This window comes from Macrotis lagotis, chromosome X, assembly GCF_037893015.1.
Source record: "Macrotis lagotis isolate mMagLag1 chromosome X, bilby.v1.9.chrom.fasta, whole genome shotgun sequence".
Lineage (NCBI taxonomy): Eukaryota > Metazoa > Chordata > Mammalia > Peramelemorphia > Peramelidae > Macrotis > Macrotis lagotis.
This window is the reverse complement of record NC_133666.1, coordinates 365,670,586-365,695,291: the sequence shown is the minus strand read 5'-3', so window position 1 is coordinate 365,695,291 and position 24,706 is coordinate 365,670,586.

Here is a 24,706-nt window from a genome sequence, read left to right as displayed (position 1 = left end):
GATAGAAGAGGAAAAATTTCCATAGGAGGACTGATGAAATACTTTGGGACAGCATGAGCCCTGGTAGAGAACATAACTTATATGAAATATGCTGTGAAAATAGGAACAATAAGATAAGAAAATAGAATATGCAGGGTAAGTATTGGGAAAATGGACAATATCTGACTAACAAAAAAGAACTTGGGAGTAAAAGTAATTAATTCTGTTTTGGACATGAAAATAGTGATTTCTATAAGATAATAATATTCAAGCTTTGGATAAAAATTGAAAATACAAGACTATAACTTATCAGAAAGATTAGATCTAAATATATAGATCTAGGTATCATCTGTATAAGCATAAAAAACAAACCTGACAGTTGATGAGATCATCAAATGAAATAGGATAGAGGAAAAAGATAATGGAACACAGGAACACAATTAGAGAGCAAGATATGGATAATGAACCAGAAAAGGAAACTAAGAATGAACTTTTAGTAGAAGAATAAGGAAAGAACAATGTTACAAGGATTTAGGAATAAGAAAATATCCAATAGATGGAAATTGGCTTTCTAATTTACTTATAAATAGGTCTAAGAAAATTGGAAATAGTTCACAAGTTTTATCTGATCAAAAAACTATCTGATAATAAAATGGTATTTCTGGTTCAATCCCCTAAGATATCCCTAGAAACAATGTTAAGTCACAGCAGTAAAACATAAGCAAAGGTTTTTTTTTCAATAACATATGTTAAATGGCTGATTGTCAAAGGAATTAGTTAATAATTTTCATTGTTTGATAATAAGAAGAAATCAAGAGAAATTTGTTCATCAAACAGCTATGTGAACATGTGTGAATGTTTTCTATGTGAATGAATATATATATGTATGTCTGTATGTTTAACTGTAAATGTGCATTTGTATGAATATCTATGTGTATATGCATGTATATGTGTGTGTTTGAGTGTAATCTGGATTGTAATATGAAGAATGGGCTAGATTATTTTTTTTTGGTTTTTGCTAGGCAATGGGGTTAAGTGGCTTGCCCAAGGCCACACAGCTAGGTAATTATTAAGGGTCTGAGGTCGGATTTGAACTGAGGTACTCCTGACTCCAGGGCCAGTGCTCTATCCACTGCACCACCTAGCTTCCCCCTCCTCCAGAATGGGATAGATTTTCAGAGGAAAAGAGGTGTTTATGAGAACTATCAAATAAGCATACTATGATGAACCAAATAAGGGACACAAGGAATTATAGCACAGTCATAGGAGAATGAATTAATTTGACTGTCATATATGCTTATTTGTGGGATAAGTGGAAGATTTAAACTGAAAAGATGTATTGGACCATATTATAGATTGTTTGAAAACCAGAAAATTTCATCTGTAATTTTTTTTTCAGATAGTACACAGAGAACCATCACAGATTGATTCTGTTTGAGGAAAAATATTATAAAGTATTGTTTTAGAGTGCTCACAACAATTATTTCCATAGGTATCACTCTTTTTACTAATAAATTTCCCAACTTAGTTACAACTTGAAATTATACATAAAAGTTGACTTACTCATATTATCTATAAAATTTCCATCAACTCTCCTAATATTTTTTCCAGAGTTCAGTGAAAATCATATGACATGCATGAAAATGACTATACATCCACATGCACAAATGGATGATTAGCAAGATTCCTGGGTTTAAACAACTAAATACCTCCCTTATTATTGTCAAGAATCTTCTACCTCTCCCCTCCAAACTTCTAGTTTATAATTGAATACATACATACATATATATATATATATATATATATATATGTATGTATGTATGTACTATTACATTTAAGTTGTGGTTCTTAACTCAGGGTGCCAAACTTCTTAGCTAACTGGTAAGAAGTTTTCTTATTTGTCTACTTCACAATTATTTTCTCTAATCACATTGAATACCATGATATCATTTTTGTATTTGGAAACAGTATAGCTTTAAGAAAACATGTACCATCTTTACTTTTCTGAGTTTGTGAAAAACTACCATGGTCACTTCCTTGGGGACTAGCTGCAGAAACTCATTTCTTTATCTCTTTGGTCACATCAGGGAGCAATCATCCCCTCAGAAATTCTTTCTGTCATTGGCAGTCTCTTTATACACTTTATCTATTCAGCCAGGGGTTCCTGGATACCTAATGTGAACTACTTGGAGAAACACAGGAGCTAGGAGATCATTAGGAAATGTTGCTAAGTTAATCGTGCTGTGAAAATGCTTTTCTAATGGCATGGACATTTTCCTTTACAGAAAAACAAGAAATTGACCTTTTCCTGCAGGGCTTTTTCTATCTTCTCCTAAAATGGTGAGAAACATTACTCTCTAGCTCAATCTAGTTGACAATGAATAATATGTCAATTCTGTTATAAAAACTGTAAAGAATTTAGTGGAGTAAGGGTAAATAATCCAAAGACTTTGTGTGGGATTTATTTGTTCAGATTCAACACAGAACATACAGTATGTGTTTAGCTATAACTCTAATGTATTAGGATTTAAAATACTGATTATTGTTTAAAAACTATTCCATGCATATTAAAAAAGAATGAAAGTATTATTTTGTTTTAATTCTAAGCCATTGGACAAACTGATAGAATGTTGGCTTCTCTCCTCTTCTGTAAATGAGGATCTATAAACAGTTTCATTCTATGGTACGACTTTTAATTTGCATCTGAAAAGAATTGTATCAGAGCAAGAAGTAAAACTGTTTAAAAACCCTTAAATATTTGACAAAACAATGGATATGAACTGGATTACTACATTTTTATGATTACATGTAGAATGCAGGTGGCAAGGTGGTGGAGTGGATAAAGTATCTGCCCTTGAGTCATGTCTAGAATATGTGTGTAAAAGTGGTTAGATAGATTCAGTTTTAGGCATTGAACATTTTTTTAGATATCATTCCAATCTAATACATAAAATATGCATCAGAAGGGATTAAAAACAAAAGCCAGTGTCAGTCACAGTCCAAAAAGGAAATTAATGAAAGTCCTGAAATATTATACAATATTTAGAATGTTTGCTAGCTAAGGTTTTTATTAAATATGCAATAATTTACTAATGGAAAAGGTCCAGGGATTATTGTATTATCTTTAATCAGAAGACTATATCAAATCTCTAAATCACAGAGTATTTTTTAAATTGTCTGGCAATTTAAAGCATTGTCTTGATATACTTATTGGAGGAGAGAAGCTTGCATTTGAGGAACCCAAGCTACAAAGAAGTATTTCCATGTGGCAGGTCTATGGTTACTGGTATTTTGTGATATTAGGCAAAAGTTACATGGCAAAAAATGAGGGATAGATTGTGCATGCAGACATGGAACTGTAGAAAAGAAAACGTAGGACACAAATGAAAACAATTTGTGTTTTTTTTCCAGAGTACGTGATAGCAAGTACATAGAACACTACATTTGGAAGTTAAGAGTTCCAAATATATATATCATGATGTAGATAAAAATAACATTTCATGGAATAGTTATAAAATTAAATAAAATTAAATGAACTGCATGTGTAATTATTTTTGTTTTAAATGTATTGCCTATATGATAATATAATTAACTTGCTCATTGGCAATGTAAAATAGAGATATACTATATTATTTATTCCAGTAAATTGATTACAAATATCTTTAGCTTTGGAAATTTTCCTCTCTCCTTTCTATTACAGTAAAAACACTTTAAACTGTTTATAATTTACTGACTTTCATTTATAGCATATCACTAGCTACTGTAATAATTTTGGTATTAAGATTTTTTTAATTTTTATTTATTTGCTTACTTATTCATTCCTTTATTTATTCCTTTATTCCTTTGTTTGCTTATCTATTTAGTGTGGCAGATGGGTTAAGTGATTGGCCAAAGAAGGTCCAAGTGATTGAGCCTTAATTTGAACACAGACCTCCTAACTCAAGGATTGGTTCTTTATATACTGCTCCAACTTCCTGCCCCTATCTAATAAAATAATTTTTGATTTTTCAAACAACCTTGCAAGATACCAGGAATGACCCAGATTTAGTTTTTTAAAGGCTTGTTTTTATTATCAAAAATATATAATCTACTTCTGGCCAAGATGGCAGAGAGGAGACAGGCAGAGTTCTAAAGTCTCCTGATCTCTTCCCCATCTATCACATGAAACAAACCTCTTAAAAGAAATCCGAACCAGGAAACCCAGAAAGAAAAGCCAGGAGAGGAAAATCTACCTCAGGATTTGTCTCCCACAGCAGCCTTAGCTGAGTACTACCAGCAGGTGAGTCTGAGCTCCCAGGGAAGATCAGCCAGACCAACAGCTAAATCGGAACCGGGAGTCTGAGGGCCTGAGAGCTGGACCTGCTGGATCAGAGGTGGGGCTGGACGAAAGGGGCTTGGGTCCACAGGGAAGCAGAGGTGCTGGTGTTGGTGCTGTCCCCCTGGAGCTTGGGGAAGGGGCTGCGGGGAGAGGTCTGGTGCAGGAATGCTGTGGACACCATCCCTGGGCTCCTTGGGTCTGAGAAACTCTGAGCCCAAGCCTACATTGCACTGAGGCCTCTTCTCAAACAAATGCAAATTACTTCTGCCTCAGGCCCAGGTGTGTGAGCAGAAGAACCAGCCCAGCTGAGGAATCACCTCAGGCCAGGGTAAAGCCCACCATTGATTGAAGGCAAAAGAATTCAATAGTTCTAACTCCTGCCTTCGGGCAAAGGGAGAAGGCCTCCCAAACAAGGTCACAGACCCTCCAGAGAGGGCAACCAGCACCTCCTACTGGCCAGCCAGAGAAACTGCACTCAGTAAAGCCTTTAAGAGATCCCAAGCCCAGGTGAACCAGCCCCACCCAACCCAAGGTCTTAGCATAATGAAGAAGGGTCAACAGAAAGGTGGATCCATAGAAAAATTCATGGAAGGGAAAGACCCCAACCCAGAGAGACCTGGAACCTCTGAGGAGAATACAATCTGGTCTCTAGCACTTAAAGACTTCCTTGAAGAAATAAGGAAGGAGTTTAAAAATCAACTGGAAAATTTGGGGGAGTCAATTAATACCTTGCAATAAGAAAACAAAACCTTAGAAAGTAGAATTGGACAATTACAAAATGAGAATAATTCTCTCAGATCCTCAAATGAGCAAATGCAAAAAGAAATTAATTCTCTCAAAACCTCAATTGGTCAAATGGAAAGCTCTTTCAAAAGTAGAATTGACCAATTGGAAAAGGTTAATGAAGAAAACTCCTCCCCCCCCCAAATAATGGAGTCTTCAGAAACTAATGACTCCAAGAGACAGTAAGAGTCAGTTAAACAAAATCAAAAAATAGAAAAAATAGAAGCAAATGTGAAATACCTTATCAACAAAACCACTGACCTCGAGAATAGATCAAAGAAGGGCAACCTGAAAATTATAGGACTTCCTGAAAACATTGAAGAGAAAAAAAAGCCTGGACTTAATATTACAGGATCTAGTGATGGAAAACTGCCCTGACAACATCGAATCAGAGGGCAAAGTAGTTATTCAAAGAGTACATCCATCCCCACCAGAAAAAGATCCTAAAATGAAAACACCAAGGAATGTTAGGACCAAACTGCAGAACTATCAGATAAAAGAGAAAATCCTGCAAGCAGCCAGAAAGAAACAATTTAAATATCAAGGAGCCACAGTAAGGATCACGCAGGACCTGGCTGCATCAACTTTAAGGGATCAAAGGGCCTGGAAAGAGATATTTCAAAGAGCATGGGAGCTTGGAATGCAGCCAAGAATCTACTTTCCTGTAAAGCTGAGCCTTCTCTTCCAGGGAAAAAGATGGACATTTAATGAAATGGAAGAATTCCAAAAATTTCTGATGAAAAGACCAGAGCTAAACAGAAAATTTGGATATCAAACAGGAGGTTCAAGAGACACAAGAAAAGGTAAAAAAAAAGGGGGGGGGGGGTAAAAGGAAAAAAATGCAATCCAGCAAGCTGAAACTGGCTATATCCCAGCATGGGGCAGAGGGGTAGAGACTCTCATAAATCCTGAGAAATGTAACTCTAACAGAGAGAATATACCTAGCCAGAAATGATGGACATACATGACCTGTCCATGAGACTGATATCTAATGGGATGTTACTAGCTTTAACTCCACTGGGGAGAAAGACTCTAATAACTCTCAGGAATTTTGACTCTATTCAACAGAATATACTGAACTAGAAGGGACAGACACTCAGAATTTTCTATGACATAGATAGAATGATCTAAAAAAATACACTACCTCCCTGAAAAGGGGGACAGGAAAGAGACAGGAGGAGGGAGGGGATTGAATGGGACAAATCTCATTACACTAAGAGGTACAAAAAACCTATGGTAATAGAGGGGAAGAAGGGAATAGAGGAGAAACACCTGAATCTTCTTCTCATCAGACTTGGCTTAAAGTCAACCTACACATACTCAGTTAACTTATAAAACATCTAACCTTTCAAGAATTAAAAGGGGAAAAGGGTAGGGGGGGACAGAGAAAGGGAAGGGGAGTGGAGGAAATAAGGGGAAATAAAAAAAGGAAGGGAAGGGAACATGGAAAGGGGAAAGAGAGGGGAGGGTGTGATGTAGGAGGGCAAACACACTGAAGGGGGTGGTATTCAAAAACAAAATACTGGGGAATATGGATAAAAGGGGGGAAAGGGGGGAAAAATACAAACTGAGGGAAGATAGCACAGAGGGCAATAAAGAATTAGTAATCATAACTTTGAATGTGAATGGGATGAACTCTCCCTTAAAACCTAAGCAAATAGCAGAGTGGATTAAAAACCAGAATCCTACAATATGCTGCTTACAAGAAACTCATTTGAAGCAGAGAGATACATATAGAGTAAAGGTAAAAGGTTGGAGCAAAATATATTTTGCTTCAGCTGAAGTAAAAAAAGCAGGGGTAGCAATCCTTATCTCAGACAAAGCAGCAGCAAAAATAGATAGTGTTAAAAGAGATAAGGAAGGAAACTTTATCCTCCTAAAAGGTACCATAGACAATAAAGTCATTTCAATATTGAGTATATATGCACCCAGTGGGACAGCACCCAAATTCTTAGAGGAGAATCTGAAAGAATTACAGGAAGACATAGACAACAAAACTCTACTAGTGGGAGACCTCAACCTCCCACTATCAGATCTAGATAAATCAAATCATAAAACAAACAAGAAAGAAATTACAGAGGTAAATAGATTGTTAGAAAAATTAGATATGGTAGACTTATGGAGGAAACTGAATGGGGATAGGAAGGAATATACGTTTTTCTCTGCAGTACATGGAACATATACAAAAATTGACCATGTACTAGGACAGGACATAAAAACCTAATGATCAACTGCAGAAAGGCAGAAATAGTGAATACATCTTTCTCAGATCACAATGCAATAAAAGTCATATGCAATACTGGGCCAAGGAGATATAGACCCAAAGCAAATTTGAAACTGAATAACCTCATCTTAAAAAATGAGTGGACCAAAATACAAATTATAGAAAGAATTAACCATTTTATCCTAGATAATGATAATAATGAAACAACATACCAAAACCTATGGGATTAATTCAAAGCAACTCTCAGGGGCTATATTATAGCTCTAAATGCTTATATGAATAAATTGGAGAAAGAGGAAATCAATGAATTAAACATGCAATTAAAAAATTAGAGAAAGAACAAATCAAAAATCCCCAGTCAAATACCAAATTAGAAATTTTAAAAATTAAACAAGTAATTAATAAAATTGAAAGCAAAAAAAAACTATTGAATTAATAAACAAAACCAAAAGTTGGTATTATAAAAAAAACAATAAAATTGATAAACCTCTCATCAATTTGATTAAAAAAAAGAAAGAAGAAAACCAAATTGCTAGTATTATAAATGAAAAAGGTGAAATCCCCACCAATGAGGAGGAAATTAAAGTAATAATTCGAAATTAGTTTGCCCAACTCTATGCCAATAAATTTGATATTCTAAGTGAAATGGATGGATATTTACAAAAATATAAGTTGCCCAGGATAAATGAAGAACAGATTAAATACCTGAACAACCCTATCTCAGAAAAAGAAATTCAACAAGCCATTATTGAACTCCCTAAAAAAAAATCTCCAGGGCCTGATGGATTCACAAGTGAATTCTACCAAACTTTTAAGGAACAATTGGTTCCAATCCTATATAAACTCTTTGGGAAATAGGGAAAGATGGAACTCTGCCTAACTCTTTCTATGAAACCAATATGGTACTGTTACATAAACCAGGAAGAGTTAAAACAGAGAAAGAAAATTATAGACCTATTTCCCTGATGAATATAGATGCAAAAATCCTAAATAAAATCTTAGCAAAATGACTACAACAAGTCATCACTAGGATAATACATTATGATCAAGTAGGATTTATTCTAGGAAAGCAGGGTTGGTTCAATATTAGGAAAACTGTTAGTATACTCAATTATATCAATAACAAACCTATCAGTAACCATATGATCACATCAATAGATGCTGAAAAAGCTTTTGACAAAATACAGCACCCATTCCTATTAAAAACACTAGAGAGTGTAGGACTAAATGGACTGTTCCTTAAAATAATTAGCAGTATCTATTTGAAACCAGCAACAAGCATTATATTCAATGGGGAGAGGATAGAGACATTCCCAATAAGATCAGGGGTTAAACAAGGGTGCCCATTATCACCACCACTAAAAGAAAGACCTTCATGAGCACGTCTGGGATTATTACAAAAGCCTCCTTCTAAGACTCCCTGTCTCAATTCTATTCTGTAACCAATGTGTTTTCCATTTGGCCACGAATTGTAGGTCCAATCATATCACTTTCTTCCTTACTCAATAAATTAATAGTTTCTCATTTAATCCAAGATTAGTCATAAAATTTTCTATTTGATTTTCATAACCTCACACCCTCCTTCCTTTTAGTCTTCTTAGGCTTTACACCCCAACAGATATTCTTCAATCCAGTGATACTGGCCTGTTGGCTGTTGCATGAATAATACATTCTCTTTGCACTGAGCATTTTCACTGGCTTTCTCCATGGTTGGATATTCTTCCTAGTCATCACTGGTAATTGATATCTGTGGAATTCTTTTAATCTGAACTAAAATTTCATCTTCCCCAAACTTTTTTCTGGTGATTAATTTCTGTTAATTATTTTCCATTTACCTTTTTTGAATATATAAATGCATATATATATATACATATATATATATATATATATATATATATATATATATATATATATATACATATATTTGCTTTCTTTGATATCTCCAGTGCTTAGAATATATAACTGAAACATACGAGGTCCTGAATAAGTGTTTATTTGTTGATTTATATTGGACATAATGTATTAAATGAGCTATTACACTACAACAAAATCACAAAAACTTACACTTATTTCATTAATATAACAGTGCTTATGAACTCCAGTTGTAATTATAGTGAATCATATTTTATTAATCTATATTTGTGCTAAAAATTATTTCCTTTGCAATAATTTCATATGTAAAAATAAATGTTCACTTCAAATTGGATAGGAATGCATAAAAAATATAGGGATATTGCTTAATTGTTAAATGTAGAAATAAAAATTAAGTTCATTAAAATTACATTTCATTTTTTAAATTTTTTAAAAAATCTGTAACCATTTTTAGTTATCTATTTTTTTTCTCTTCATTGTTGGCATGTGGCAGCGACAAGATTGCAAAATAAAAGCCATAACTAAAGTGAATATCTCAACATTTCCTTCAAACAATTTAAAATAATGCCTCAAAACAAATGTTGGATTAGCAGAGCCAATAAAAGGTTGGAGGGAGACATTTTCCAGCCACATAAATTTTAGGAGATTAACAGATGGATACAGTTTGCTGACATAGTAGTGGTAGACTGTCCAGGTTTCACAGGCATATAGCAATGAGGTCAGCCTAATGGCTCTATGAATCTAACCCTTTCTCTCTCATACTTTCTTTTAGAACCTCCCAAATACTGAGTTAACTCTGGTAATGTATTTCTCACTCTCATTGTCAATATACCTCCCTGGAAAGAACACTGCCAAGGGAAATTAACTTGTCTACCTTCCTCAAAATTTCTCCATTTTCAGGAATCAATGGATCCACATATGGTTGAACCATAAAAGAATTTCCAAAGTCTTCTTCAAAAAATGATTCCACTCACCATTGATGCATGTGCACAGACTAGTAAACCACACAAGATATAACAGGCCTGAAAGACCAATAACTCTTGCTTCAAGAGACCTCAGCAAGTATCATATCCAAATAGCAGCCCTGAGTGGAAACAAGGCTGACAAATGAAGTCCTGCTTACTGAAGTCAGATCTGGATATACAGTTTTCTGGAGTAGCAATTTATTGTGAAGGCTGGGGTAGATTTTACAATCAAACTAATCTAGTCAGCACTTTTATGCCTACTTAAAGGAATAAATGATAGGCTCATGACAATGTGATTATGACTTCCAGGAAAATGCCATGCCACCATCATCAGTACTTATACTGATGAACACTGATGAAATCAAAGAAAAAAATTAATGAAGACCTGGTGAATCCTTTTCCACAGTGTACCAAAAGAGGACAAGCTTATAATTCTGGGTGACTTTAATTCTAGTGTAGACTCATATTTCCAGATATGGCAAGGAGTGCTTGGGAGTAATGGAATTGGTAGTGCTTACCTACCATTGAAGACTTAGGCATCTCATGATCTTCTCACCACAAACACTGCCTTCCATTTACCTAAACACAATCAGATTTCTTGAGTACACCCTCGCAGTTAATATGGGAATCTAATAGACTATTGTTGTAAGGAGAAGAATGAGTCAAGATGTGAGAGTGATGAGAGCAAAGTGTTGTGCAGAGTGCTGGATTAATAATTTTCTTAATATAGTACCAACTCTGCATTCCTGGCATAATTTGCACCCAGTCATCATATATCATCTCTGTGATATATTATTGTAGTCTCACTGCCAGTAGTTTATTTAAAATTTTTACATCTATATTCATTAAATAAATGAATTCTGGAATGTAAAAACCTACAAAAAGACTAAATAAAACAATTTTCCACCTTAAGATAACCTGGAAAAAATCCAGGCAATGAACCCAACATAGCAGCATGAGGATGGCACTTCCCAGGAGCACTTTTTCAAAATATTTCAAAAACCTTAAAATTATTACTAACTAAAGGAACCCACAGAAAAGCACAATGAGGCAATTTTCCAGTCCAAGGTAACCTGGAAGATTGTGGGAAGGTTCTGTTCAAAAGGGTTGGGTTGGAGGGGTGGCAGTGCAGCTAGAATCACCACTCTGGAGTATAGGAGTCCAGCCTTCTGTGAACAACCCACAGGGTGACTGGGCCTCTGAGAGTGCCACTCATGGCAGCAGAAGCAGTTTACTCAATTGCCAACCCAGGGTACATCAAGCATAACTTGGAAGATCAGTGGGAAAACCTCTGCCAGAGCAAGCACTCCCCCTAACATTGATTTCAACATAACCCAGATCCCAGGAAATTGAAACAGCTCACAGAGACACCTGGGAGAGATCCACCTTCAACTGCATCCAGAACATCAGCCCATGGAAGGTGAGGGGGTGGGGATAGAATGTTGTAGTCTCTCCTCTGTCCCTGAGACAGGTCTCTGGTACCTTGTCCGTATTCAGGCCCTGATCTCTGTCTGGGGATCCCCATTGCCATAGAGCAGGGACCCTCCACATAAGTTACAGGGAAGAGTGCTGTGCTTGTGGTCACCCACAGAGCAGAGCACAGACCAGGAGAGCAGTCAGAGGCTCTCCTAAGACACTGAAGGAACTGAGGTCTCTGTGGGGTGTCCCAATAACACTCAAAAGTTTGGGAAGCACCCTAAAACCAGGATATAGGCTGGGGAAATGAGTAAACAGAACAAGAGGAACCTGACAATTACTTTGGTCCCATGAAGGATCAAAATACACACTCAGAAGTTGAAGAAGTCCAAATTTCTGTATCCAAAGACTCCAAGAAAAAGAGGAGTTGTTCTCAGGCTATGGTAGAGCTCCAAAATGATTTTGAACACAAGTAAGGGAGTTTGAGGAAAAATTGGGTTGAGAAATGAGAGAGATGCAGGTAAAACAACAAAACCAAATCAGCAGCTAGGTTAAGGAGATGCAAAATATGCTGAAGAAAGCAACATGTTAATAACCAGTTTAGATCAAATGGAAAAAGCAGTCCAAAATGTTATTGAGGAGAAGAATACCTTAAAAAGCAGAATTGGCCAGATGGAAAAGAAGATAAGAAAGCATTCTGAAGAGAGCAACTCCTTCAAATGTAGAATGGAGGAAAAGGAAGACAATGACTGAGAGGAATCAAGAAGCAATAAAACAATACCAAAAGAATGAAAAATTAGAAGAAAACATGAAATATCTCATTGAAAAAAATTGACCTGGAAAACAGATCCAAAAGAGACAATTTAAAAATTATTGGACAACCTGGAAGTCATCATCAGGAAAACAGCCTTAACTTCATTTTTAAAAGACTTTTTACAAGAAAATTTCCCTGATATCCTAGAAGGAGAGGGCAAAATAGAAATTGAGAGAATCTATCAATCTCTTTCTGAAAGAGATACAAAAATAGAACCCCCAGGAATATTATAGTCAAAGTCCAGAACTCCCAAGTCAAAGAGAAAAAATATTACAAGCAGCTTGAAGAGAACAATTCAAATATCATGGAGCTACAGTTAGCATTACACAGGACTTATCAGTGTCGATATTAAGGGCTAGTAGGGCTTGGAATATAATATTCCAGAAGGCAAAATAACTAGGAATGCAACTGAGAATCAACTACCCCACAAAAATAAACATAATTTTTCAGGGGGAAGAGATGTTCATTCAATGAAACAGGGAAATTTCAAATGTTCCTGTTGAATTAGCTAGAGCTGAACAGAAAGTGTGATCTTCCAGTAGAGGACTCTGGTGAAGCACAGAGAGGGTGGATGGGAAGAGCAAATCATGAGGAATTTAATGATGTTGAACTTTGTGCATGAGCAGATGATACTGATCTACTCATATGAATCTTCTCATTTATTAGAGTAATTAAAAGGAGCATATCTAGAAAAGGTAAAGGGGTAACTGAATTTGAAGGTATAATATATTGTAAAAATGGAGTTATTGGGTCAAAAGGAAATGTACTGGGAAAAAGCAAAGGAGAGGTAGAAAAGACTGATATGTTATACATTCAAATTCCCCTCCCTCCTGTGTAAAATGGGCTAAGATATTTCATGTAAAAACGTCAAGAATAAGATTTTGCAAAGAGTCCTGACTAAAGTAAACTACTTTGATAATATGGAAAATTAACACAATCTCAGAAAAGGATTGCACAAGCAAACTATCTATGTATCCTCAAAGCATAATCTGAGTTAGTTTCAAACCCAAAATGTCCTCTTGGAAGAGCTCAAAAGGGATTTTAAAAATCAAGAGAAGTTAAAGAAAAATTAAAAAGGAAATGAGAGGTATGCAGAATTATGAAAAAAGAGTCAAGAGTGTGAATAAAGAATTAACACCTTAAAAAACGAGATTTGACTAACTAGAAAGAGAAATCCACTAAAGAAAACAAAAATTACTTTAAAGTAGAAGTTACCATAAGGAACAAAAGCTAAGTGAAAAAATAACTTTTTAAAAATTATAACTGGGCAAATATGTGCTAATGACCTAAGGAGGCCACAAGTCCTGCAGCCTCTGCAAGAACATTTATGAATCAGTTCCACACAGGATTGGCAAATACAGAAAAGGAAAATGTTAGTGGTGGAAATACAGCTTGGAAAGAGAAGACACTACCTAAATATGAGTCGAGTGAAATCTATCTCCCAGAAATCTTAGAAGATCTGTGTGAGAGTGAGGGTTTTGATTGTAACAATGTTAGTGACCCTTGAGTACCATAGCTGTGAGATAACAAGGACAAAGGTCTCCAAGACCCTTTTGCCCCTCTGTTGTCTTGCAATACTGCTGGCTCAGTATCTGGGGATGACTTCATTCTCCTCCTTTTGTGTTTGCCCAGGAACTATCTCATCCTAAGATAACAGGATTATACCAAAACTGAAGATAAGGAATTATGACAAGAATTTGGGCAAACTACTTTATGATCCTTTTGTATGGTTGGCTCCCACTGGTTATCACATGAGATATGTTTGTGCTGTCCAAGGGCATTGTTAAGATATATAGAGGTTAAAGATACTCAATAAGGTGGTTTTTGTTCCTATGAAAAGAGGCTCATGTCTTTCCTCCTTTCACTGCAGCTGAGAACAAGTTCTTGTCTGATCAAAGAACTCAAGGTTGGTACAGTTTCATTTCACTTGGCACCCAGTGTGGTAGGGGAAGATCCTGGAAGGACTTCAGCCACAGGGAGGATCAGCCTCCATGGATCCAGAATGTCTCCAGCCACAGCCCAGTGTATAGACTGGTGAGGTAAGACTATTCTTATCATGGGACAGGTATTAGGGGTTTCAGATAAAGACACACACACACACACACATAAGATTATTATATAAAGCCTTAAAGAAACAGAGTTGTATGGTACAAATCAGAGATATTAGGAAATAAATGGAAGTAGTTTATAAAGCATGCCATGGTTGCTAGAAAGAATGCTCAGTGACATGAATAATTGGATCACAGTAGGGGAACAAATGATTGAACTTCATAAGCATGAACCTGTCACTGAAGGAATATTTTTTATGCATTTTTTAGTTAGATCTGTTTATGCAGATGATTCACACTAACAATGCCCTAGGAAGTTTAACACAGAAATACAAACTTCTGCTCCTAGGTCTGGTCAAGAGTGGCCCAGCTCTCCTGTCCTTAACAACTTATTGTATATTGATTTGTGTCCATTTAAAAATGAAAGAGAAAGGGTTAACAAGGAAACAATGGATAGATTAGAAAAAGAAGTCACAGAATTAGCAGAGAAATGCAGTCACTTGACTATGCTTTTAATAGGTCAAAAACCAGTTAAGAGCATTTTGAACAAACCCATAGATAGCCAAAAAAGGGTTCAAGAATTAAGGGGCAGTTAGGTGGAGTAGTGGATAAAGAATCAGCTCTGGAGTCAGGAGTACCTGGCTTCAAATCCAGTCTCAGACACTTAATAATTACCTAGCTCAGACACCTAATAATTACCTCAGGCAAGTCACTTAACCTTGTTTGCCTTGGAAAAATCTAAAAAAAAAAAAGAATTCATTAACTAGTTCAGAAAATAAAGAATTAAGCTTATCTTAAACAAGGGTTATTTCAGTTATTACAATAGGGAGAAAACCTCACAGATTTGGTAATAAGGATGCCTGCTTTAGAAGACAACTCAAGCAGATCCTGATACAGGACAACAAGCTAGAATCAGAAGACATAATGTGGTTCCTATTAGTCAAATAAAGGAGTTAAAGAAGGCAGTTAAAGAATATGGGGTGAAATCACCACATGTACATTTGCAGTTAAAATATTTGAAAATTTATGTTCTTACACCAAATGATTGGAAGGTAGTAATCAGGGCTTGTCTAACACCTGGTGAAGCAGTAGCATGGATGTCAGAATTTACAGAACATTGCAGGAATGTAGCAGCTTCATTAAATCCAGGTAATCCAATCAATGCTAACACATATTTTGAGCAAATGACAGGAACTGGACAGTATTGTACAGATGGTCAGCGGATCACCTATACCTTGGAAACTTATGAAAGACTTACAAAATGTGCAATAGAGGCTTGGGGTATAGTCCCTGTATCTGGAGAAAGTAAAAAAACCCCTTTGCCACTATCATACAAAAACCCGAGGAACCTTTTGATGACTTTGTGGCCAGAATGCAGGATGCTGTAGATAAGAGTATGGGGGACACCCTGGGTACAGGCACTCTATTGAAACAATTGATAAAAAATAATTGTAATACTGATTGTAAAAATGCCTTAATAGGGAGCAGACAGGATGCCTCATGGGAAGAGATGATTCAAAGATGTTCTAGCATAGGTTCTGCAGCATATGCAGCCAAAATCATGGCTCAAGCTATGGCTAGGAGCTTTAATAAAAGTAGCATAAAATGTTTCAACTGTGACAGGATTGGACACATGAAGAAAGACTGCTGAGATAAAAGAGGAAGAAATACCCGACCACACCCTGTCCTAAATATAAAAAGCCAGGACACCGGGCAATGCATGCCCTTTAAACTCAATGTTGGGCAGCACCCCATTGGCTCAGGGAAACAAATGGGGAATGTTAAGGGTAGAAACGGAAGTAAATCAAGGGACAAAGGAATTAAGAAAGAAATATCAGGAGTTAACCTCTCACAGGGAACAATTTTAATTGATCTCCTTTCCCGAGGGAATTATTCAATCAGGGCCAATACTACAGTTCTTTTACCTATGCAAGAAATTTGACCAGATAATGAATATTTAGTAATAAATGCTCCAAGTACAGACTATACTGGCTTACATGTTCAAGGAGCTATATTGAAAGGAAACAAGATTTCGTTTTTTTAATCCCTTACAAAATCATATAGAAATTGATAATAATCAGGTAGTGACCCAAAGAGTATTACTTACTAAGATCAGTAAGTCACACACATTAGGAATGTTTACTGACAGGATACAAGCATCAAGCCCATTGATTACTATAAAAGTAGGAAAAAGAAACTTTAAAGGGATGTTAGACACTGGTGCTGTTTTTCCTAATTAGCATTTGGCTTCATAACTGGCCTCTGGAGGCTACAAATAATCAGCTTTTGAGTGTAGGTGGATTACAGGACACTCAGATATGAAAATATTATTTAGATTGGGAATTTGAATATAAATAAGGTAAAATTAGATCTTATGTGGTACAAAGACTTCCCATGATTTTATGGGGAAGGGACTTGCTCACACAAGTGGGACTCACAGTTTCCATGGATTTTTCATAGGGGCCATTGTAGAAAAGGAACAAAAAGAACAATTGATGCCCCCTAAGATAAAATGAAAGTCAGATGAGCCTATTTGGATAAATCAGTGGCCCTTAGTTCAGAAAAATACAGGCTCTAGAACAATTTCTTAAAGGACAACTTGAGAATGGGCATATTGAGGAAAGTACCATCCCATGGAATTCTTCAATATTTGCTATTAAAAAGAAATCAGGAAAATGGAGGATGCTTACTGATCTCAGTGCTATTGTTTTTTCTCTATATCCATACATGCAGAGGATGCTATTAGATTTGCCTTCTCTATAACCTCTGTTAATTTAAATTCACCCATTAAATGGTTTCAGTGGCAGGTATTGCCACAAAGGGATGAAGAGCAGCCCTATGATGTGTCAGTATTTTGTGGACAAGATATTACAGCCTACTCAAAATACTTTTAAAGATATTGTTATTCTCCATTATATGGATGATATACTAGCATCTCATCATAATGTTAATCTTTTTAGCTTTACAGGAGTTAGAAAAGGCTTTAGCATGTCAAGGACTCAAAGTAGCTCCTGAAAAAATCCAGAGACATCCACGCAATAATTATGTTGGACAATTGAGCTATCCTACACAAATAATATTATACCCCCACATTTAGATGTAAGGTAAATACATTACATACATTACAAAAACTACTAGGAGAATTACAATGGATAAGACTAAAAATCTATTTGCTTATGATACCTTGAAACCCTTATATGAAATATTAAAGGGTAATCCAGCTTTAAATTCACCAAGAGAATGGACACCTGAGTCTGTTCAAGCCATTTCTCAGTTCACTGAAACCCTGAAAAACACTTATACCATAAGTATTGCCCCCAATATTCCACTTGTTATTATTATACTTAATACTCCTTATATGCCTACTGGTGTCATTCATCAAGGGACAGGAATTTTTGAATGGATATATAAGGGTTTAAACCGAGGAAAAACATTGGTTATGTATGCCACTATGGTAGCTCAGCTCATAAATAAGTGTAATTCCTGAGTATTAGAAATTAGGGGAAGAACACCTAATGACAAGTACATGCCATATTACTTAGGTATTATAAAAGGATTTATTATGGAAGATCCTTTTTGGCAAATAGCTGTTAATAATAAATTTTGTGCTGGGAACCCATTGTTAATAAATCATTATTTCAGATGTGGCCTTGGGATGAATCAAAGATAGTGAAACCAGAACCTGTGAAAGGTTATAATGTTTATACTGATGCCACAAAGAAACATAGTGCCTCTATTTATTGCCCAGCATTGAAATTGTTACAAAATCATAGAAACTCCTTTTGATTCTACTCAAAAGAATGAACTCTATGCTGTTATTTTTGCTACTTCTATCCCCCATGACATCAATTTGATTGTAGGGAGTCAATATGTGGCAGGTATCATAGCCTGAATAGAAACTGCATTTATTAAACAAAGTGATAATGTAATGTTACAATTGTTTTATGATTTACAGTCTTCATTTGGGGCACAATCTTATCCTATGTTCTGCATGCATATTTGTTCATACTCAGGACTGCCTGGTTCCCTTGTTGAAGGCAATGATATGGCTGATAAACTGTTGGTAAGTACGGGGGGGAGGCCTGTGGAGCTCATGAATGGTTTCATCTCTCTGCATGATCCTTTAGGCTTTTATGTCATATTTCCATAGAAGAAGCCAGACATTGTAAAATAGTGTATTCAGTGTGTCCCTTTTCAACCTGCTGATTGGTCCCTGATCCCTAGGAACCCTAAGGGTACCTGCCCTGAAGAATTATGGCAAATGGATGTTACTCATGAGCCCTCTTTTGGCAGATAGAAGTATGTTCATGTAACGGTGGACACCTTTTCTTCATTTATTATGACCACACCACTGTCTGTGGAATCATTTAAGGATGTCATTTGTCACTTAATATCCTGTTTTTCCATTCATGGTGTCCCTGCTTCTATTAAGAATGATAACGGTCCAGCCTATTTTTCTTGGTCTTTCAAGTCCTTTAGTGAGGAATTTCATGTGATACACATAACAGGAATTCCTTACAATCGCCGTGGTCAGGCTGTAATGGAATGTGTGGCAATAGGACCCTAAAGACCTTTCTTAAAAAACAAAAGAAAAGGGAGTTTGGGAGTAAACCTAAGATAAGAATAGACATGACATGTTATACATACAATTACCTAAACTTTAATGAAGACCATATCACCCCAGGCTTGAAATATCACTGTTCTCCCTTAACAAAGATTTGTGCCAAGGGACATAAACAAATTGTACAACCAATGCACGATGAACAGGTTATGTGGAAAAATCCGAATGGAATTTGGAAAGGGCCTAAAGAGGTACTAATGAAAGGGCCAGGTTTTCTTTGTGTTTTTACAAACGATGGAACTGAAAGTTGGATTACTCAAAGGAATCCATGGACTGTCTGTGAAGGGACAAAGATGCAAAACAGAGGAGATGGTCACATAGAAGGGGAACAGGAAAACACAAACACACCATACAAAAACATTAAAGATCATGATGCTATTATCTCAATTAAATATTGTTGCAGAGGCCCAACAGGAAGAAGCAAAAAGATGGGTCTTTTAGCCACAACCACCGTGAGTCTGGATTATAGAGGAATGAAAAAAAATTCCAATTACCCTATTTGGTAAGGTCTCAAATAATTCAGCCACAATTTGAATGGAATACTTCTGGCAATTATATCAACCTCCCCTGTTAAATTCAATTTTACAGGACTTCCAGTGAAATCCCCTCTTTGCTTTCCCAAGAGTAATAATAGGTGTGTTCCAATAGTTCCAGTGACTTATCACTTAACAGAAATTCCCACTATCCCATTTCCACAGATAATACCAAACCTTTTGAGTTATAAGATACAATTTGATACTTTTGGGATCAATGGGACATTTTGTAATGTCACTGGACAAAGATTGTATTTTCCTTGTATTATGGGATCTAGATGCTTGCAACCAGACTCACAGCTAGGTAATTATTAAGTATCTGAGGCCAGATTTGAACTCAGGTACTCCTGACTCCAGGATCGGTGCTCATCTACTTTGCCACATAGCCATCCCATGAGCTTTAGTTTTAATGGAAAAGAGCAAGTCTTCCTGACTCCAAGTTAGTTCAACACCAATGGGATAACTATAATTCCAAATTCTGTTCCTTTTTCTATTTCCTTTTGTTTGTTTCGTTCCTTGACCCCATTAAAATATTAACTCTTTGAGGGAAGAAGACTTCTTTCTTTCCTTTCTTTTACTTATTTTCATATCCCTAGAAGAAAACACATTTGTGGAGATTTGTGAGTCATGTTTTTTGAGCATCTTCAAAGATATGTAGTACTAAGAACTTTTTTTCTGGTATTATAACATACAAAAGGAGACTCTGTAAATTCTATACCTAGGGGCAGTTCGACAGATAGAGTTCCAGACCTAGTATCAGGAAATTGTTTCTCTCTCTTCATGAACCCCCATTTTAAGTTTTCAAGGCTAAAATACTGTTGTGGCTTTCCATTTCCTTCTCATTTTACAAATGAGAAACTAATGAGCTCAAAATTAGTCTCAGAAATTTACTTACTAGTTCTGTGCTCCTGAGAAAGATAATATCATTTTTTTCAGTAGAAAACAAAAACAAAACAACAAAAAGACAAGCAAATAATTTTTTTAAAATCCATCATTTTTAAAATTAGGAAAATTCTAGTCCTTACCTCTCAAGAATGTTATGAGGATCAAATGAAATTATATTTCTGGAGAGTGGAGCCAAGATGGCAACAGGAGAGGATTGTCTCTTATGTGCTCTCTCTCAAAACTTGTAAACTAAAGACTCTAACTAAATTTTCAAGAGACAGAACCCACAGAGGGATCCAGTGAAGCAGTTCTCCAACCAAAGGTAACCTGGAAAAGAGCAGAAAGGTTCTGGTCCCCTGGGTTGGAGGGGTAGCCCCCCAGATCAAAGGAACCTCTGCCTCCCAGAGGCAGCCCCAGGGTGCTGGGAGGTGTGGTTAACAGCAGAGAGGACAGTTTCCTGAGTTACACCCTGGGGAGCATCAGGCAAAACTTGGGGGATCAGTGGGGGTACCTCTGCCAGAGGAAGCATGTAAAGCCCAGCCCTCAAGTGCCTCTGCACATAGTGAGCAGCTTAGCCACTGCAGCCCAGATCCAGGAACTTGAAGCAGGCAGAGCCTGTAAGCAGGAACCCCCAGGGCATGAGTGCTGAGCCAAGGGAAGGGAGTGGAGAGAGACTGCTGATCTCTATCCTCTGTCCCTGGAACAGGACTCTGGGGTTTTGACCACATTCAGATACTGATCACAGCCTAGGCCCCCCATAGAATAGCAGGGTCCCCCTACCTCAGCCTGATGGCAGAGGGGTGCACTTATGGTCATTCACAGACCAGGGGGGAAGACAGAGCCTCAAACACTGAAATCCATGGGGAGGTGTCTCAAATAATACTCAAAAGCTCAGGAAGCACCCCAAAACCAGGCACAGGCTGGAGAAATCAGTAAGCAGAGAAAAAAAGAGGAACATCATTGAGAAATACTTTGCCTGTGATCTCAAGTAGGATAAAAACACTCAATCTGAAGATGAGGAAGTACAAGCTCCTGCATCTAAAGGCAGAAATTAGGCTCAAGTTATGACAGAGCTCAAAAAAGACTTTGAATATCAAGTGAGGGAGATAGAAGAAAAATTGGGAAAAGAAATAAAAGAGATGCAGGAAAAACATGAAAAATAATAGTCAGCATAGTGAGAGAGATCCAAAAAATGTTGAATATATGTGAATATATGTTAAAAACCAGCATGGGTCAAAGGGATAAAACAGTTCAAAACATTGTTGAGGAGAAGAATGCTTTAAAAAGCAGAACTGGCCAGATGGAAAAAGGAAATAAGAAAGCACTCTGAGGAAAACAAATCCTGCAGACAAAGAATGGAACTGAGGGATGCTGCTGATTTTATGAGAAATCAGGACACAATTCTTCTAAACCAAAAGAATGAAAAATTAGAAAAAAATGTGAAACATCCCATTGAAAAAATAACTGATATGGAAAACAGATTTAGGAAAGATAATTTAAAATTTATTGAAACACCTGAAAATCATGATCAGGAAAAGAGCCTTGACATCATTTTCAAAGAATTACTACAAGAAAATTGCCCTGATATCCTAGAAGAACAGGGAAAAATAGAAATTGAGAGAATCCACCAATCTCCCTGAGAAAGAGATCCAAAAACAAAACAACCCCCAGAAATATTATAGCCAAGTCCCAGAACTCCCAAGTCAAAGAGAAAATATTACAAGCAGACAGAAGGACACAATTCAAATATCATGGAGCTGCAGTCAGGATCACACAGGACTTAGTAGCAACTACATTAAAAGCTTATAGGGCTTGGAATATAATATTCCAGAAGGCAAAAGAACTTAGAATGCAACCAAGAATCAACTACCCATCAAAACTGAATGTCTTCTTCCAGGGAAAAAGATGGGCTTTCAATGAACCAGGGGAATTTCAAATCTTCCTATAGGGCCAGAGCTGAACAGAAGGTTTGATCTTCAAATAAAGGACTCAGATGAAGCATAAAAAAGTGAAGGAGAAGGGTAAAATATGAGGGACTTAATGATGATGAACTACATGTATTCCTGTATAGAAAAATGATACTGAACATACTCATATGAACCTTTTCATTTAATAAAGTAGGTAGAATGAGATTTTATAGAGAAAGCACAGGAAAAAGCTGAATTTGAAGATAGATAAAAGGGAAATGTAATGGGAGAAAGAACAAGGAAAGGTGGAATTGACTAAGAGATTTCATATAATAAGATTTTTTTTATTTCAGTGAGCTATTGCAATGGTATGGAAGGGGGAAGGCGAGGGGGAATGTGGGAATCTTTGCTCTCATCTAAGGTTGCTAGGAGAAGAAACAACATATATACTCAATAGGGTATAGACATCTGGAGTAAGAAGGAGAGAGGGAGACAGAGGGAAGGGGGGGATGTGAGTGATGGAGGAGAGGATGGACCATGGGTGGGAGAGTGGTCAGATATAGCATATTTCTTTTTTACTTCTTGTAAGGGGCTGGGATTGGAGGCCTGTCTAGGACCATAGGGCCAGTTGGATGTTAGGCCTAAGGGGTGGTATGTGGGCTCAGGGGCTCTTGGCCCCAGGGCCAGGGATCTGTCTACTGTGCCATTCAGCTACCCTATAGCAGAAACAGTGAAAGGAGAGAGAAAATATAGTACATGGTAGTGGAGAAGTACAAATGGAGGAAATTGCGATCAGCATAGGCAACGGTGGAAAAATATGGAAGTAACCCACATGATGGACTTATCATGAAGAATGTGATCCACCTGTGACAAAGCTGGTGGTGTTGGAACACAGACTGAAGCACATTTATTATTATTATTATGTTTTTGGGGGGGTTGCAGTGATTGTTGTGTCTGAGGCCAGATTTGGACCCACGTGCTCCTGGCTCAAAGGGCAGTGCTCTGTCTGCCACCTGGCCATGCCTACTATTATTATTACTATTTTATTTTATTTTAGGTCTTTTTTTGGGGGGGGCAGTTGTAAGGCAATGGGGTTGGGGTGACTTGTTCGGGATCACACAGCTGGGTGATTGTTGGGTGTCTGGGGCCAGATTTAAGCTTGGGTGCTCTTGTCTCCAGGGCCATTGCTCCATCCACTGTGTCACCTGGCCAAACCTACTGTTTATTATTAATATTATTATTATTATTATTTTTAGTTTTCCTTTTAATTTTTTTCTCTCCCCTTTATTACTCATGCAGGTCTATATTTGGGAGGGAGGGGCTATTATGTTTACTTTTAAACAAGAATATTTTAGTAATGTATAAAAACATTATTTGTACAAAATAAGAATAAATAAATGAATAAAAGAAATAATATTTGTAAATCACCTTCCACAGTGACTGATGCATATTAACAGTATATAAAATTTATTGTAGTGGTTATTGCCATTATACCAACAATTGAGATAAAAATGCAATGGTGAGGAACATTTGAAAGTACAATAAATGTGGGATAATTATAATTGATTTTACCATCATCTCAGACAAAAGACTACTAGGCAAAGAGAAGAAATGTATTACAAAGAAGAAGAAGAAAAGAAAAATTTGTTTCCAAAACATGGTAATGAAAGTGATTCATGAAATTATATAGAATTTCAGTTTTCTAGAAATCAACTAAGTTTTTTTTTCTTTTTTTTTTGCCAAAAGTACAGCAGGTAATATACCACAAATTTGCCTTAATCATAATTTCTTTCATTAAAAGTTGGGAGAAATAAGAAATGTAAATTTATATTCTAGATCTGATTATTAGTAAGAGTAACATTTCTAGAAAGAAATGCTAGGAATATTGGGGAGAGAGTAAGATTATGAAAGATATGAGAGGAAAAATCTAGATAAGTTCTAACATACATACAAAATATTAGAAGATTAGATTTCAAATGGTTAAGAAAAATGGGGGTTTGGAAGAACATGAGGGACAAAAATTATTCAAGTGATGCCAACTTAAGAGTATTTAGGGAGTTTGCAAAACTGGAATGCTGAAATCTCAAATAATTAATATTAGTATTCTGGAATAGAGAACATAGTGATTACTGACAACAGATATTAGATAGGACTGGACATTATTTTCTTTCTAATTTATTTGAACAGAATTATGACTTTTGTATTGGAAAGAATAGAACAAAAATACCAAATAGGAATTGATATTGAAAATGAAAAGTCTTGCTCCTATCAGAAGTGGCTCAGAGGGGGAACTCACAGGGCACAGGCAAGAGGTAGTAACATGCTACCCGAGTTTTCCATA